This window comes from Micrasema longulum, unplaced genomic scaffold, assembly GCF_059751315.1.
Source record: "Micrasema longulum isolate JH-2025_06_02 unplaced genomic scaffold, ASM5975131v1 h1tg000109l, whole genome shotgun sequence".
Lineage (NCBI taxonomy): Eukaryota > Metazoa > Arthropoda > Insecta > Trichoptera > Brachycentridae > Micrasema > Micrasema longulum.
The window spans coordinates 201,927-220,821 of NW_028277315.1; the positions used below are offsets into that span (position 1 = coordinate 201,927).

General features: G+C 33.7%; 1 protein-coding gene across 2 annotated transcripts in view; it reads right to left on the reverse strand.

Annotated features, from left to right (window-relative positions):
- Positions 1–4,512, reverse strand: part of LOC148284566 (guanine nucleotide-binding protein G(I)/G(S)/G(T) subunit beta-1) — a 35,219-nt gene extending 30,707 nt beyond the window's left edge. Inside the window, exon 1 of one of the 2 annotated variants that reach the window (XM_088238026.1) lies at positions 4,278–4,512. The gene's annotated coding sequence lies outside the window, so the exon portion shown is untranslated. Of the gene's footprint in view, positions 1–4,002; positions 4,255–4,277 lie in introns of those variants that run through there. The other variant, XM_088238034.1, reaches the window with a different exon arrangement.
- Positions 4,513–18,895: the final 14,383 nt, after the last annotated feature.

The window sequence follows — 18,895 nt, forward strand, 5'->3', positions numbered from 1 at the left end:
TATTCCATCCTACTCCAAAATTTTTAAATATTCACGCGTACACGAAAACATTTTTAAAATTTTATTCCAGGTTGGGCTGGAATTCCTCATTATAGGTTACCGATGAAGATACTTTAAATGTTCATGCAAATATCCTCATTTTCATACGCAAATATCGAGTTTTCTTTATAGACAGTCGAAGACAACTCTGTGAACTTCTTATTGTAATCGGGGCCCTAGATAGTTATCATCGTGGATATTTGAGTGATATAGTGATATTTTTGAGAAATTTTGACTACCGGTACTAGAACCTCAAAAGAAAATTATAATTTTAAAGGAGACTGTTAGTATATTTCGTTTACAAATTTGTTCACCACCAATATGACATTTTACTGTTTGCTAATCATCTCTTTTACCATCCTTTTCATAAAATGCATTCTCAAAAGAACATCCAATATTACAACTATTACTGCTACCGTCACACCATTTTCCCAAAGGGGTAGGCAGAGAGATTGGACTACCACACATGCCTATCCTGGCATACATTTCTAGCTTCCTCCCTCATACAATTTTTTCTTCTAAACATGTTCACTTATAGGTTCTCGACGAAGATACTTTAAATCTTCATGCAAATATACTCATTTTCGTACACAAATATCGGTTTTTATCTTCGATAACTCTGTAATTTCCCATTGATTTTAGAGTCCAGGTAGGCGATCAAAAATTGGGGAAGTAAAAAAAAAACAAACTCATCAAATTTGCGTTTATTTTTTTAGATAACAGAATATAGGCCTTACTTATTAGATTTCCTTATACTAAGCAATAACCATAGGAGGTGTAACTATTTATACCCCATATAAGAAAAAAGTTACCTATAAAAATATTTACAACCTAGTATAACTATACTCGTCGGCCTCGTGGTGTAATGGTTAGCGCGTTTGCCTACCATGCAAGAGGTCTCGGATTCGATTCCCGATATGGTTGATATGAAATATTTCGGTAGTCAGATGGCAGAAGGGACCATCTGTATTTTTGTCTATGTTTTTGTTTTCAAAAGTTTTAATTAATATTTCAGTAAATGCACGCAGATTTTTTTATTTTTTTTAATCAGCGTCATTTAGAATGGTAATTTATTTTTGAAAAGCAACACTAAAATATTTTAGTTTGTGGATTAAAGTCTTGAAATTGAGACGTGTTTCAACTCTCCTGAACATTTTTGAAAATTACAGATGGTCCCTTCTGCCATCTGACTACCGATTTATTTAAAGGAGTGTTTTCACGCTCGAATATTTCATAGTCCTTGAAGTGTAAGACTGATCACCTTACCTTCATGTAACAAAATTGATCAAGATACGCTGCAATTAGTATACCAACGCAGTGCCCTATGCGCCAAACGGTGCGGATAAGGACATGAATAAATTCATTTTTTTAAAATAAGTCTCGGTCTCACAACGCTGCAGGAACAGCGAGTAAGGGGTGACTTGACAAAGACATACAAGATACTCAACAGTCACTACAGCTGCCCAAATTTGGATCCCACGTTCAAGCTTAAACAAGATGGTCGTCTTCGAGGCCACAGTCTTCACAGAGAAAACGAGATTCAATCTAAATCCACGGAAGGATTTCCCGAGCAATAGGGTTGTTGATGGTTGTGGAATATGCTCCCACAAGAACTGATCTCACTGTGTAGTCTCAATGGGTATAAAAATGGACTAGATTTGTTTTGGAAAAGTTAAAGTGCGCCAACTTTCGTTAAAATAGATTTAAGCATATCGGGGCCCCGATTACAATGGGAAGTTAACAGAGTTATCTTCGACTGTCTATAAAGATAAACCGATATTTGTGTATGAAAATGAGTATATTTGCATGAATATTCAAAGTATCTTCGTCGGTAACCTATAATTGAACATATTTATGAGAAAAAATTGTATGCATATTCTGCTTTTCATACAGAAAATTTAATTTTACTTTGTAGATAAAATTGAAGATAAATGTTACTTTTCCATTGTAAACGGGGCCCAGCTTTGAGCTGCTCGCTTAAAATTAATTTAATATTAATATATAAAAATATTTTTCAACTCAAATACGAAGCATTATCGACAAAGTCAAGAAAGAATTCTACGTTGGTTTGGACATGTAGAGCGAATGGACGGCTAAAAGATTTACAATGCGAATGTTGATGGATGCAGAAATCCAATAAATATTTGAAGATGGACACGTTAAATCGGAATAATCGGCGTGCCTGCATGAGAAGTTACATGAATGTAGAGAAAGAGAGAGTGAAATGGCATTCAATTCTCTCTGCCAAGCCTCACGGAGAAACGGCGTGATGGTTGGTTTGTTTAACGCAAATATTTTTCGGTCAAAATTGTGCAGGCAATCGGTAAAATAAACCAAAGTAGGGAACAAAATGCCAAACACTCTTCTAGTGGAGCGGAAGGCCTGTTGACTACTGCCAACAGGCTGGCTTCTCCTGAAGAGTTTTAAGTGGTTTTCTCTCCACATGAGCAAATGCTAGGAAGTTCCTGATTGATCCACTCTAAAATATCCTTCCTGATCCCAAAAACTTAGCTAAAATTCAAAGTAATTTAACTGCAGAAAAATCATTAAAAAAAATATATAAACCTTATATTATAAGCAAGGTAAAAAATAGTGCAACTCCCATATAAAAAAGAAAACTTCTACCATCACGCCATTTCTCCGTACGGGTAGGCAGAGAGAATGGACTGGCATACATTTCTAGCTTCTTTCACATTCATACATCTTGTCATACACGCTCTTCTGCAGCGTATCTTGATCATTATTACTGTTACATGAAGGTATATTACATGCTATTACAACTATTATCACGCCATTTCTCCGTAGGGGTAGGCAGAGAGAATGGACCGCCACACATGTCTATCCTGGCATAAATTCCTAGCTTCTTCCACATTCATATATACATCTTGTCATACATGCCCTTCGGTTCTGTCTGCTTTTGAAATGTCCAGGCTTAAGATTTTGGTTTATCTTATCATGCCACGTCTTCCTTGGTCGTTCTCGTCTCACGTTAATTAATTTTTGCCATATATACTTGTTTTACCATTCTTTCGTCGTCCATTCGTTCTACATGACCAAACCATCTCCGAGACACTTTCCTAATCTTATCAATTATACTTGACGCAGATTTACACTCTAGCCTGATTTCATCATTCGTAATCCTGTCATACACTGATTCCACATTTAATAATTTTCTCGTTAATAACTCAAAATTTAATAAAATTATTAAGAATAATAAAAATTAAATGGACGAATAAGACGATGCACAAAAAGGAAGACACGTCATGTTATACTAAATTGTGAAAAATATATTGGGTCAGGTTAGTTTTCAAAATCAATTGAAAATAGTTTAAGATTATTGTTTTTAAAGATTTATTAATCAAATCGATTGTATTTAAATGGATAATTGTTAGAAATAACTGTTGAAATGCATTTAGAAGTAATTTGTATCTTGTATGCTCGATTCAAAGAAATATACACCGCCAAAATGGTCACCTTAAAAATGGGTGTTGAAAATTGTGTCAAATTATTTGAAAAAAAAAAACACGCTAAAACTATTATCAAACGACGTACGAATACACATTGGACTTGTTTAAAAGATTGTAATGTAATAAGAGTAAACATCCATATTCAGAAGTCCCAACAGGCAGAGACATCGCACAAAACTGACTAAACTCTATTTAGCACATATACAAATTATCCTGTGAGTATTATACATGCACATATTGTCGAAGGCTGTGCCTATGCGTCTCATTGCATCAAAATATTTATTCCATTAGCGCAATGCTTAATAATTTGTAGATCGCAATCAGACAAGTACAGGGCCGAGAAATGATCGACACCGCAGTCCTCACACGATCAACCCGACCGGAGAACAGGTGATGTTCTGTATACCTACTGACTAATTTTCATACCGAACCTTTTACCCGCTAATTCCGGGATTTAATTATTAGAAACGAGTATTATCTCAAATGAGCTACGTACACTCGAATGCGGTGCTGTAAGACACCTTCAACGAGGAAAATTTCGACATTAAATATGTCCTAATGTATTTCCGAAAGCCGATGGACGACTTGAATATTCTATACGAGGCGCGACTGCCGGACATAAATTGGCGCACTGTAATCACAACTAACACAATTCAGCACTTTAACGGTACCAGAGCGAGAATTAAGGATCTGAGGGGACCGAACGCGAAAATATACGCCCGCAAAACCGTCTGTCAAATTAGTTATCGAGAAATGCTGTCGGTACTTTACCCTTCTGTCAGCGGAAAAACTGTGTTCTACACCACTCCCAGTCGCCTGGTCGAGTTTATCACTTTCACAGTCAAATAGACTTCATTTTCACTGATTCGTACATTCTCTAATGTTGTATGAAAACCACCGGGCGATAACTATTTCACGTTCACAACTTTTAGAAGGATTTAGCAACCATCAACCTATCCCTACGCCTTCTACCGGGCTCGACTTTTTTCACGGCCATTTGCAAACTGAGTCGAATCTCACGCGCTCTCATTGGTTGAATTCAGAGGCGTATTGAACAACGCAGTTCTAGAACGGTGTAAATTGGGATGAAAATACTCTCGAAAACAGATCTTGCGCAAATGTGTAATAATGTCTAGCGGAACATTACGTGCGATCGACGTAGTGCATTCTTACCGCGGTACTAGGATAAAACGGAAATGTGAAACGAACGAACCGTAGGATAGGGTGCGGTGAGTTTCCTGCGAGGACCCCGTACATTTGTGACGTCAAACAGGGCGTACCAATCGAAAGAGCGCCGTTTTCGAATGTCACTTGTATCACTGATTAGACTAATCATTGAAATATTTGACAATGACTGAAATTTACATAAAGTTTATTTGTAGGTATGCTTATTGAGAGACTGTATTATAATATTGTTACTAGAATAAAGACAACAGGTCTCACAAACTCCAAATAGAGACGCAAAAACATGAAAAATCGTATAGTCAATTTTCATGCCGTACTTGCCGCATAATTTTTTTATCTTAGATTCCAACTTGATTCAAATACTGATTTATTTCAGTTATTTTTTTCTTTTAAGGTTCCAATAAAGGTGCATATTAACGGTATTTCTTTTAAATATACGATGGTAAACTACACACACCTATATTACACACGGTAAATCGTTGAGACAGGTGTTTCCCTGGGTACTATTCAACTGGTTGGTAAAATTTTGTGACAGCTGCTATTTGGCCTCGCGAAGAAATCAACAAACTAAAAATAAAATTACATCTGATAAAATTGTATCGACGAATCATTAAAAACTCTGAAATGCATTAACGTATTCTTAAAATACAATTTACCTCAGCACAAAATAATTCCGAGAACTTTCTTTAAAATATTAGTACGCAAGTAATAGATAGGCAGGTGCATACGTTGATATATATGAGCATACCATAGAATTTAGAATAGTCCAGAAGGAGCGTAGAATCATATTTGAATACATCGGACTTTGTCCGAAAAACCCCCACTTTGCCACACTTTCACCGCGCGCATGCGTAAAGACGCCGCGTAATGTTGCCAGATCGCAAAAAATATAATCATAACACAAATGTAAGATAATTATATTTCAAAAAAGTATTTTGTTACTTTCTCTAAAATTTTATTTTACACGCGGAAACGTTGATTGACACAACAGAGTAGATAAATAAAAAGCCATTTAATAAGAGTAATTTAATTAATGAATTTTAGACTTTAAAAATAAAACAAATTTTATTTTATAGAAAACGGATATTTTTACGTCATGTCAAATAATAGATAATGCGCTCAAATGTCTACCATGGCGTTCTTTAATCCGAGATGTCCAATTTTCATTAGTTTTCTCATAAGATGAGCAAAGTAACGTAAAAAAATTTACTACCCTGGCAACACTAACAAAATGTCCATTTAGTTTTCTTTGACAATCTGACAGATGGAAAAATAATTAAATTTCTTTAGTAATGCATTTGCTACTTACACATGCATTTGCTACTTACACATGAAATGTGATCCCATCCTGTTCCTTTAAGATTCCATCAGTATTTCTACACTTTAAAACGACACGACACGACATAGTTGAACTCAAATCGACATCTACTAAGAAACTAATTGGTCAAAACGTAAAACTACTATTTTGAGAGTAGTTTAGTCGCCTTCTGTTTGATGCGCGTATGCGGTTTCTGGACTATTCATAATTCTATGATGCACACACAAGATGCAGAAGTAAGCGCCTGACTTGTGTTCCAATCAACATAGGTTCCAGAGCTTACCTTGTATTTGGTGGGTAATATTATAGTATTTTTCCTTGTATACGTTAAACAAATGTGAAGCAATGCGAAAGGACGCGATGCACTGCTTTGAATTCAGAGTAAACGGCGTTTTACTCTACTACGCGTTTTGCACGACAATGTTGTTTGATAATTTTTAGAACACGATTTCAAATTCGCGTTACAGAGTTAAATTGTTATATATTGGTTTTTAACATAAGTTGTGTCCGTTTTCTCTTAATTTTAAAAATGAGCATAAAAAATGTTAAACGCCATTCGAAAGAAAAAAGTTCTGCTCTACTCTAAGATATTGTGTTTGCACTTATATTACATCATCGTCATCATCATCATTCCATTTCATCACCTAATGGCACATAGGGCACTGCATTGGTACACCAATTGAAGCGTATCTTGATCATTATTACTGTTACATGAAGGTATATTACATGCTACTACTACTATTATCACGCCATTTCTCCGTAGGGGTAGGCAAAGAGAATGGACCGCCACACACGTCTATCCTGGCATAAATTCCTAGCTTCTTCCACATTCATATATACATCTTGTCATACATGCCCTTCGGTTCTGTCTGCTTTTGAAATGTCCAGGCTTAAGATTTTGGTTTATCTTATCATGCCACGTCTTCCTTGGTCGTTCTCGTCTCACGTTAATTAATTTTTGCCATATATACTTGTTTTACCATTCTTTCTACATGACCCAACCATCTCAGAGACCCTTTCTTAATCTTATCAATTAAACTTGACTCAGATTTACACTCTCGCCTGATTTCATCGTTCGTAACCCTCTGTCATACATTGTTTACATACATTATTTTACCTTCGCATTTACCTTCAAATGTGAGTGGAATGTCAAGTAGACGAAAGTGAGCATTTTCGGCATCTTCTGTTTGCGTTCAATCGGGAATAAAGCTGCCAAAGCTGCTCGCGACATTTGCACAGTGTACGGTGAAGATGCTATGAATTATAATTTGTTGTAAAATAATGAAGCAGAATACATTATTTACTAATTTGTTGGTGTAAACATAAGTTGAGTCCGTTTTTTTTCCACATAAAAAGAACAGGAAGACAAAACAAAAAATTTGCAGAAACAAAAATGAGCTTAAAATCTACACTATACGATGAAGTGAAGAGAGGGGGGGGGAGTAAATAAGGAGGAAAAGGGAAAAACTTATTAATAAGTATTAGATAATGATATTTCAACATTGATTTAAATGTCATTAAGCCTCTGAAATGGGTATTGCAAGGGTTCTCTTGTTACTAGAACGAAGAGATAGCCCATGTTGTGATAAAGGTTGGAAGAGCTTACTCAGATAAACATGCGAAGTGAGATTATTAAAAATATTGTGAAGTGATAAAATGTGAATAAAAATAAAATAAAAAATAGCCAAATATAAACAGTAAATTTTGAAGTACCACACGGATCTATTTTGGGTCCACTATTATATATTTCATTTATGATATTATATTAATGACTTATCACTGTCCAATTTTAAATCAAAATTTATTATGCATGCTGGCGACATGGACTAACTAAGTATTAACAAACAATGACATAAACGAAGACCTCACTATGTTGACTAAATGGACAAACACAAACTTACTTACAGTTGATAAAAAAATAATATAATATGCATTTTGAATCTAGAAAAAAAGTCATAAACTAGATGCTTACATAAACAAAGAACGACTAATTGAAATTGAACACGTTTAATATTTAGGATTAACAATAGACAGACAATTGACATGGACAAACTCACATCAATAAATATAATTAGCAGAATAGCAACATTATCGAGTCTTTTTTCAAAAATCAAAAACTTTGTTCAAAAAACGGAAAAAAATCTTTTGTAGGAAGCTTATGTCAAATCTGGTCAAATCTTAAATATGTTACGAGTATATGCAACAACTATGGGGAACAGGAAACCAAAATGGCATAAACAGACTACAACGACAGCAAAAACAAATATTGAAGTATATGACCTCCCTTATCTAATACCAACTAAAGAACTCTTAAAAAAAAAACTAAACAAATCAATGTTAATGAACTTTTTCAACTAAAATCTTTAAAATGTTTTCATAAGTTAGCCACTGATATCATTTTAGACAAAGACTTCTTCTTCTTCTAGTGCCTTGCTGGGTCCCCCCGACGTTGGCGATCACTACAGCGAAAGCATATGTATCCGTCCTGCGCTAATTTTACATTTCGCAGCCAGGACGACTGCTTATTGATGTACTCGCCGTAGTGATTCCTGGGAAAAGATGACCAGAGTGGTTTCCCGTTGCCTTTTCTGGTGGATTTTCTGCCGGGGATACCTTTCCTTAGCTGGTTGGTTTTGGTTTTGAGGTGCCAAAAACTCGCCTTTCATCCTCTATAATCACACCGTTATGAGTGTGATCCCATTGGCCAGGGTTCGCGACGTGGACGCTAACAGTTGGACTAGTCAGTAGTGTTGCCGGTGGAATGCAACTGGGCGTTCGCAGCATGTTAAAGAATCACATCCTCCATCAAGATGTGACTCACTGCGACCCTACTGACAGTTTGAACCCCTTAAATCCATGCTTAGGTCAAAGCAATGTTCCCGCCCTTAAATGTACCTACATTTACTGTATATGTTTATTAAGTATTTAAATAAATAAATATATGTACATGCTCAACTAGGTGCGGATAGGGAAATGATGAAAATTATTATTAAAAATGCTTATTCAATATTGTCACAAACAAGTTACAAAAATAGATTATAAAAATGCTATTGAATAATTTGTTTTTGCAGTGTTTACGTTTGTCACACACGTCAACGACTTTGTTTTAATAAAAAACCTTCTTTAAAATTGTAACCGCAAGGAAAAACTAATGGCGTCATGTTTTATTCATTCTGTCAACAAAAGTATTTATTCAAAATCGGTACTTTTTTGACGCGTTTCTTTTAGTGTTGCTCAAACATAATATTAATACTATTAGGTAGATTATTTCATTCATTGAACACATTTTGAATTTTGTAAAAACCAGTTACATTTATTCTGATTTTTTTCGTTACCAATTGTTGTTATTTTAATTTTAAGATCTATGGCATAAAATTAAGAATAGTCCAGAGACCGTATACGCACATCAAACAGAAGATGACTAAACTACTCATAAATGAGTAGGTTTACGTTTTGACCCATTAGTTTCTTTGTAGACGTCGCTCAGTACGCAACTCCTGATTCGAATTTGACTATGCCGTGTTGTGTCCTTTTAAAGTATAGAAATACTGCTAGGATCTTAAAGAAACAGAATGCAATCACATTTCATGTGTACTTAGCAAATGATCGACTGTGTTTGTCACAAATGCCTTACTTAAAAATTGAATTATTTTTCCATCTGTCAGATTGTCGAAGAAACAAAATAGAAATTTAGTTAGTGTTGCCAGAGTAGTAAACATTTTTACCCTACTTTGCTCATATAATAAGAGAAATAATGAAAATTGAACCTCGGATTAAACAACGCTGTGGTGGACATTTGGCCGACAGGACACAGTCTGATGTTTTTAAATACGATTCTACGCTCCTTCTGGACTATTCTTAATTCTATGATCTATGGTATGTTCTATGTATTTTAAAGTTGTTTTAAGTTTATACAAACATTAATTATAAACATAAATACGTGTTTAAAACTGTCTGAACATTTTGTTAATTGTCATCATCATCATCATTCCCTATCCGCACCTAATGATGCATAGGGCACTGCATTGGTACACAAATCGCAGCGTATCTTGATCATTTTTGTTAAATGAAGGTAATATGACCAGTCTTACGCTTCGGGTACCAGTCCAGGGACTATGAAATATTCTAGTGTGAAAACACCCCTTTAAATAAATATTTCATGTCGGGAATCGAACCCGAGACCTCTTGAATGGTAGGCAAACGCGCTGACCATTAATTACTCCACAAGGCCGACAAGATAAGAATAATTTAAGGTGTCTGAGAACCTGATCAACCGAGGTCTACCAAGGAATTTTGTTTCATGTAACAGTCGGCAATGTAATATAAAGTAGCAATATATTTATTTATTTATATTTTTTTCATTTTAAACTATAATCAATAATAAAAATAATGTAGCCTCATTGGGTACCCATGCTGAGGACACTTAACAATATACTTTTAAAAAATATTTTCACATTTGAGAATAAACAAAGAAGACCAATTTGATAAACTAACTTGTCGGCCTCGTGGTGTAATGGTCAGCGCATTTGCCTACCACGCAAGAGGTCTCGGGTTCGATTCCCGACAGGGTTAATATGAAATATTTATTTAATAAAATATTTCATAGTCCCTGGGCTGGTACCTGAGGCGTAAGACTGATAATCTTACCTTCATGTAACAAAAATGATCAAGATACGCTGCGATTTGTGTACAAATGCAGTACCCTATGCACCATTAGGTGCGGATTGGGAATGATGATGATGATGACAATTAACAAAATGTTCAGACAGTTTTAAACACTACGTATTTATGTTTATAATTAATGTTTGTACATCTATATTATTTATATTACAAAACGCACAATAAAATAACAAAAACATAACATAAGCTACACACTTGTGGAGCGGTTGATTCAATATTGGTTTGAGCGAATGAGACAATCCATTTAACTCCTACCTCGCTCCATTATCCATTTTTTTAAAGCCTTTTTGAACATTTTCTCGTTACTAATTTTTTTAATAGATAGTGGAAGTAGGTTGTAGATTTTAATTGAATAATACTCAAAATCGTTTTGTCCGAAAGTGGTATTTGTTTAAGTTGTCATTGTGTTGAGGATCCAGTGATTATATTATTTGTATGTGATGTATTGTAGGGGTTATGTCTTTCATTTTAGTAAAAGTAGTTTTTTAATACGTAAGTGAGTATTATACGACAAAAATTACTGTTTCACTCTGTTTTGTGAAATAAAATCAATCTGTTTTAAAAACATATAGTTTGTTAGTGACAAATATTGAGTTATTTACAACTCGTTGAAAATGATCACCAAAATTGAAATATTTGGGTAAATTATAAGAACCATTTAATTTCTTTTGTTAAAAAGTAATTTATTAACCGAGGCGTTTTTAGTAGCATTTTAATTAAACTATTAACTAGAGAGCTTTATAAATTAAAAATATCAACAAATTTAAATAGGTACTAATCAATGAATATAAAAAATAATGTCAATCCACTATAATTTTTCCGTGCCGTTTAGATTAAGATGATATGTGTGAAATAGGCCATTCTCCGTCGGGTATCACGCGGCTGGTTTGATTGTTTGGAAATGCTTGTGATAATGAACAGACTTTAGTTCATTAACAGCTAAAAATTAAATAAATTGTGCATCCGACTTTATGGAATATATTTGTTTTAAAAAAAAACGTCGTACATATAACTAAATTAGTAAATTAATAACAAAGTTTTGGGTATGTCCAAATGTTTGTAGACATGCTGGATTTCCTCTCTAGGGAGTTGTTAAGATCTAAATTCGTTGCAGCAGAGAGAGAAACACGTTTGAGAAGGAAATATGGATATCCATGGGAGTATAGATGAATCTCACCCATATCAATAAAGATTTCAGCTCTTTTACTTCACAAAGGTCGATGGAAGAGTTGAGGAAATGTGGATGTTTGAACATAGACAGAAAGGTGAATTTTAGACAGCGTGTAAAGTGGCCACGTAATCCAACCAATGACAGGTCATAAGCCCCGATACTTTTTTCCCCCTCTGTTGCAAGAAATTCAGAAAATTCATTAGATCATTTTCATCTCTAATTAGAACAAATTTAATTTTCATTTAATTTTCATATTTGATACGAATATTTTTAAAGGATCAATTTCTGGCTAGCGGCTAGGACAGGTACAACATCTTCCTGCCCTGGGGTGCTATTATGAGTCTTCTCGCGGGGGTAGAGAGTTGTTAATTTGTGGATTTTTATTATTTGCTTGCGACTACATTTTGCTTCATATATGGTCACACAGTCTAATAAATATGAACACGTGAGACCAAACATGATGATTAATATTATTACGACCTTAACTCTTAAAAGCCCGTGGTAAAAAAATCCTTTGCGCGCGGTGATGTAACAGCGTGTTAACACAATCAAAAGACGGAATATCTTTTCTTAAGTTCAGACATTTAAAAAAAAGATATACTATTTAATAACTGCTTTTCAAAGTAGTATTTTGAAAATTCAACGTTTTTAAAAATATTAAAATATATTAACACTGGCTCACAAACGATTATAAATCGACGAAGCTCATGAAATATGTTTGTTTTATTTTACTGAAGTATCTAAATTTATTTCAACAGAGAGGGAAAACATTGATTCATTTAAAGCTTGCTTGAAATGTCGACAGCAATAATTCGCCTAAAAACAAAGAAACCAGCCAGAAGCCAGCTATTAAACTAAAAACGAACTTTTCCGTGCTATGCCGACTACCAACATAAGCAGAAAAAAATATGTATGTACTTAAGGATCTTCTTCTTCTTCAGCCTTTTGCCCTCCACTGCTGGATATAGGCCTCTTCCATTTCTTTCGGTCGGTTGCTGCTTGCAGCCAATTTTTATCCCTCACAGCGGCTATGTCGTCGGACCATCTTTTTTGAGGTCTTCCGACGCCTTTCTTACTCTCCCAAGGTCTCCATCTTAAAATTTTAGGGGTCCATCTTGTGGGGTCTTGTCTCGCAACATATCCTGCCCATTGCCACTTTAGTCTTACTACGCGATCCATGATATCCGCTATTCTGGTTTTGTTTTTAATTTCCTCACTTCTTACTCTGCCTATTGGCAAGCATGGATCTTTCCATGCATCGCTGTGTGCATTTGAGGTTTTTTTCATTTCTTTTAACAAGGATTATGGTCTTTAATGCGTACGTAGTCAATTAAGGATAGCAGTAGGTAATAAAAAATAAACTTGGCAGTTTTCAATTTCAAAAGATTTTCTTTTGCTTCAGCTTTAATCCTGGGGATTGGTTGGCAGTAAAGTTCTGCATCTTTTCCTCCACTCCGCTTGGTCTTCAGCTCGGTATAGCAGGTACAGTCCATATCGCGGCATATTTATTCCAGATAGTCTCGGCGCGATTCTTCAGTAGGTACGGGAGTAAATAAATATTAAATTTCGTGTTAGTACATTTGAATATCCTACACCCTGGCTGAGGGGTTAAATGAAGAAAAAAAAAATTGATGGCCACCTGTTTCGGAACACAACTGTTCCCTTTTATACCAAATTCTTAATACATGATGATCATCTACGTCATATGAAATACCTGCAATAAATTTTATGAAATATCTACAGTAAATTGTATGAAATATCTACTACAAAATATGAAATACCTACTATGAGATATGAAATATCTACTATGAAATATGAAATACCTACTACGGAACATGAAATATCTACTACAAAATATGAAATACCTACTATGAGATATGAAATATCTACTACAAAATATTAAATACCTACTATGAGATATGAAATATCTACTACAAAATATGAAATACCTACTATGAGATATGAAATATCTACTATGAAATATGAAATACCTACTATGAGATATGAAATATCTACTATGAAATATGAAATACCTACTATGAGATATGAAATATCTACTATGAAATATAAAATACCTACTATGAGATATGAAATATCTACTATGAAATATAAAATACCTACTATGAGATATGAAATATCTACTACGGAACATGAAATATCTACTACAAAATATGAAATACCTACTACGGAACATGAAATACCTACTATGAGATATGAAATATCTATGAAATATGAAATACCTACTACGGAACATGAAATATCTACTACAAAATATGAAATACCTACTACGGAACATGAAATATCTACTACAAAATATGAAATACCTACTATGAGATATGAAATACCTACTATGAGATATGAAATATCTACTATGAAATATGAAATACCTACTACGGAACATGAAATATATACTACAAAATATGAAATACCTACTATGAAATATGAAATACCTACTATGAGATATGAAATACCTACTATGAGATATGAAATATCTACTATGAAATATGAAATACCTACTACGGAACATGAAATATATACTACAAAATATGAAATACCTACTATGAAATATGAAATACCTACTATGAGATATGAAATACCTACTATGAGATATGAAATATCTACTATGAAATATGAAATACCTACTACGGAACATGAAATATCTACTACAAAATATGAAATACCTACTATGAAATATGAAATACCTACTATGAGATATGAAATACCCACTATGAGATATGAAATATCTACTATGAAATATGAAATACCTACTACGGAACATGAAATACCTACTATGAGATATGAAATATCTATGAAATATGAAATACCTACTACGGAACATGAAATATCTACTACAAAATATGAAATACCTACTACGGAACATGAAATATCTACTACAAAATATGAAATACCTACTATGAGATATGAAATACCTACTATGAGATATGAAATATCTACTATGAAATATGAAATACCTACTACGGAACATGAAATATATACTACAAAATATGAAATACCTACTATGAAATATGAAATACCTACTATGAGATATGAAATACCTACTATGAGATATGAAATATCTACTATGAAATATGAAATACCTACTACGGAACATGAAATATATACTACAAAATATGAAATACCTACTATGAAATATGAAATACCTACTATGAGATATGAAATACCTACTATGAGATATGAAATATCTACTATGAAATATGAAATACCTACTACGGAACATGAAATATCTACTACAAAATATGAAATACCTACTATGAAATATGAAATACCTACTATGAGATATGAAATACCTACTATGAAATATGAAATAACTTCAGTAAAATATGAAAGACCTACAATGTAATATGAAATACCTACTATGAAATATGAAATACCTTCTACAAAATATGAAATACCTACTATGAGATATGAAATATCTACTATGAAATATGAAATACCTACTACGGAACATGAAATATCTACTACAAAATATGAAATACCTACTATGAAATATGAAATACCTACTATGAGATATGAAATACCTACTATGAGATATGAAATATCTACTATGAAATATGAAATACCTACTACGGAACATGAAATATATACTACAAAATATGAAATACCTACTATGAAATATGAAATACCTACTATGAGATATGAAATACCTACTATGAGATATGAAATATCTACTATGAAATATGAAATACCTACTACGGAACATGAAATATCTACTACAAAATATGAAATACCTACTATGAAATATGAAATACCTACTATGAGATATGAAATACCTACTATGAAATATGAAATAACTTCAGTAAAATATGAAAGACCTACAATGTAATATGAAATACCTACTATGAAATATGAAATACCTACTATGAAATATGAAATACCTTCTACAAAATATGAAATACCTACTATGAGATATGAAATATCTACTAAGAAATATGAAATATTAACTATGAAATATGAAATACCTAAGTACTATAAAAGTTAAGATACATGTATGCCTCGCTCTTTGAATGTTTTGATTGAATGTCTTTATTTTATTATTTTTCATTTACAAAGTAAAATGGAGTTTTCTGTGTGAAAAATAGAATAGGCAAATATTTTTTTTCCTCAACATATTCCATTACATGTTACCGATGAAGATATTAAAAAAATTCGTACAAATTAACGAAATTTCGTAGGTACATTAAATTTGACTTCACTTTTTAGACTAATAAAGAAAAACCGATATTTGTGTACGAAGATGAGTACCTATATGTGCATGAACATTTAACGTACTCGTATCTTAGACGGTAGCCCGTAATTGAACATGCTTAGAAAAAAACATGTACGCATATCCTATTTTTCATGCAGAAAACTTAATTTTACTTTGTAGATAAATGTTAACTTCCCATTGTAACACGGGGCCCAGAAAATGGTAATCCAGTTGTGGTAGAGCGTGCTTCGAACTTTGGACCTCTGACCCGTGACTAGCCACGGGACCGCAACCCGGTTCATATCAATATTATAAACAGGAAACTAATATTATTTTTTTTCTCTCTATCTATCCTCGCCTTTGTTGTATACACCATGATTTGGTCTTTTGGCGTATATATTGTTGTGCTATATTTAGTTATAAAGGTGCTAAACTTGCCTTGTTTCTTTGTTGTTCTCAATATGTGTTATTTTCTAAATGTTAATATTATTTATGTCCCGAATTGAGTTGTTGTAACTCTGTAATTCAACGTATCGGAATGTAATTCAACGTATTATACTTGTAAAATACTTTGTGTTACATGATTTATAAATAAATAAAAAAAAAATGGAAATATCACGTACTGCGAATACCAATAAAAATATTTGAAATGGATTCAGAAAATTGAATAGTGTTTTCAAAATCAATACGGATATTGTGGAGAAATGTTTTCATGCAAAATTTAAAAATTAAATTTAAAAAAGATGTTCCTACGAAAACGCGACATGTTTGCCCTTGATAATTGTGACGTCAAGATTCGTGACGATGTTCTATTTAAATTTAAGAGTCACAAACAAAGTTCAAAATTTACATGAATCGTGACGTATTAGAAGCGTGGTTAATGCAATGACCGTTTTCGCGGAAATTAAAAATATTTTTTATGCTACTAATATGTAGTAAAAAAATATTTTTTTTACTAGGCAGTATTTCATAGACCCATATTGATTACAATTTGTAAAAAAAAATAAACGTGATATTTCCTTATTGTCCTCAGACAAATAAAATTTTCTGTATGAAAAATTGAATATTCATACTAATGGGCCTGCCACACACTCGACGAGTGGCATAAGAAGTAGCGAGGAAAGGAGGCAGAGACGTAGTGTGGCAACATTACTCGTTATGCCGCACGTCATGCTCCTCGTCGTGCCCACCGCTCCCTATTTTGTCGGTTTTTGAGCGCGAGTCAAAGGACCGGCAATATGAGCGCGAGTGTCTGGCCACATAATCGCGCGGTCGCAGTACGCGTCGAGCGCTCACACAAGACGCACGCGTCATTTTTGAATGATGTTTATTTATTTTTATGACATTGATATAATTAGCTATACTAAAAATGCATAGCGCGCACGCTGCCACAGTTTCATCGTCCATTGTATAGCAAAGGCAAATGACAAGTGCGGAGCGTCACGATTAATTGCGCGAGTAGAGCAGTGTTTAGGTAGAGAGGGCAACATCGGGCGAGAGGGCGGCAGCGCGAGGAGCATAGTGATGAGCAGCGCAAGGAGCATAGTGTGGCGGGGCTGTTGAATTCGATGAAGACACTTGAAATATTCATACAAATATACACATTTTCGTACAGAAAATTGGATTTTATTTTATGGACAATTGAAGATTTCAACAATATTTTGAGTTTGTCCAAATGTTTATAGACAAGGACTGGATTCAACTCCCTGGGGAGCTGTTTATATTAACATTTTACAACAGAGATGAAGAACATTTAAGAGAAGGTAATATAGAAGTCAGAAAAAAGGCAGAATGGTGAATGTTACACAGTGTGTAAAGTGGCCACTTAAACCAGCCATTGACAGGTCATAAGCCCTGTAGATGCCTAGACTTCTATATTACCTTCTCTTAAATGTTCTTCATCTCTGTTGTAAAATGTTAATTGAAGATTTATTTATTTACATTTTTTTTTGTTTTATAACTGCGTTAACTTCTCATTACAATCGGCGTTATAATAAAAATAGTTTTTTTTTAGGCGCAAGTCCAGAGGACCATAAAATCATGCGGTAATTTACTTCGAGATAACTTCAAAATGAATAATTTTTGAGTTACCCAATAAACACACATTTGTATCTTCCTACATGAATGCTACAAATAGGCAAGTCATGATTCGTTAGTCTTAAAATACTGTGGTAAATAATTCCTTTTCGAGCGGTGATGTAACATCGTCTTACCACAAGCAAAATACGGAATATTCTAAAGTTTAGATATTTGAAAAAAAAACATGGAGACCATAGAATAATATTCTTAATTCCATGATGGAGACATACTGATTGCGCCACTTGCCTGTTGTCAGATGAACGGTCAAAATTAGTCTGGTTTGGGGAATGCGCTATCTTTATTTACTTTTCCACCGAACCCTAATACAATGAATGCAATTACCTACCTTGTACTGGGGTTCTGGCACCTTGTTGTTTGGAACTTCTCTCGCCACAGTCAGGATCAGATCAGATCAGGAAGGAGGGGGGCACTTGACGTGGTTCCTTGATTATTATTATATTATTACACAACACAGTGGATTAAATTATTGATCGCAAAAATAACTTATTCGCGATCGCGGTGACAATATAAAAAGCACGTTCACAATGGCAGTTCGGTTCTTATTTTTTTCACAGTAAGAATTGCAACAGGGCCCAGTAGGCAGCAAATGAATTCAATGTGTAACACACATACAGTGAATGTGGCGTAATCACATACTGTTTAATAGTTCCTTTTCCATAATTTGTACAAACTTATAATTTTGCCCTGTTTTAGCAAAATAAATTTAAAATCACTGGTTATATTACATG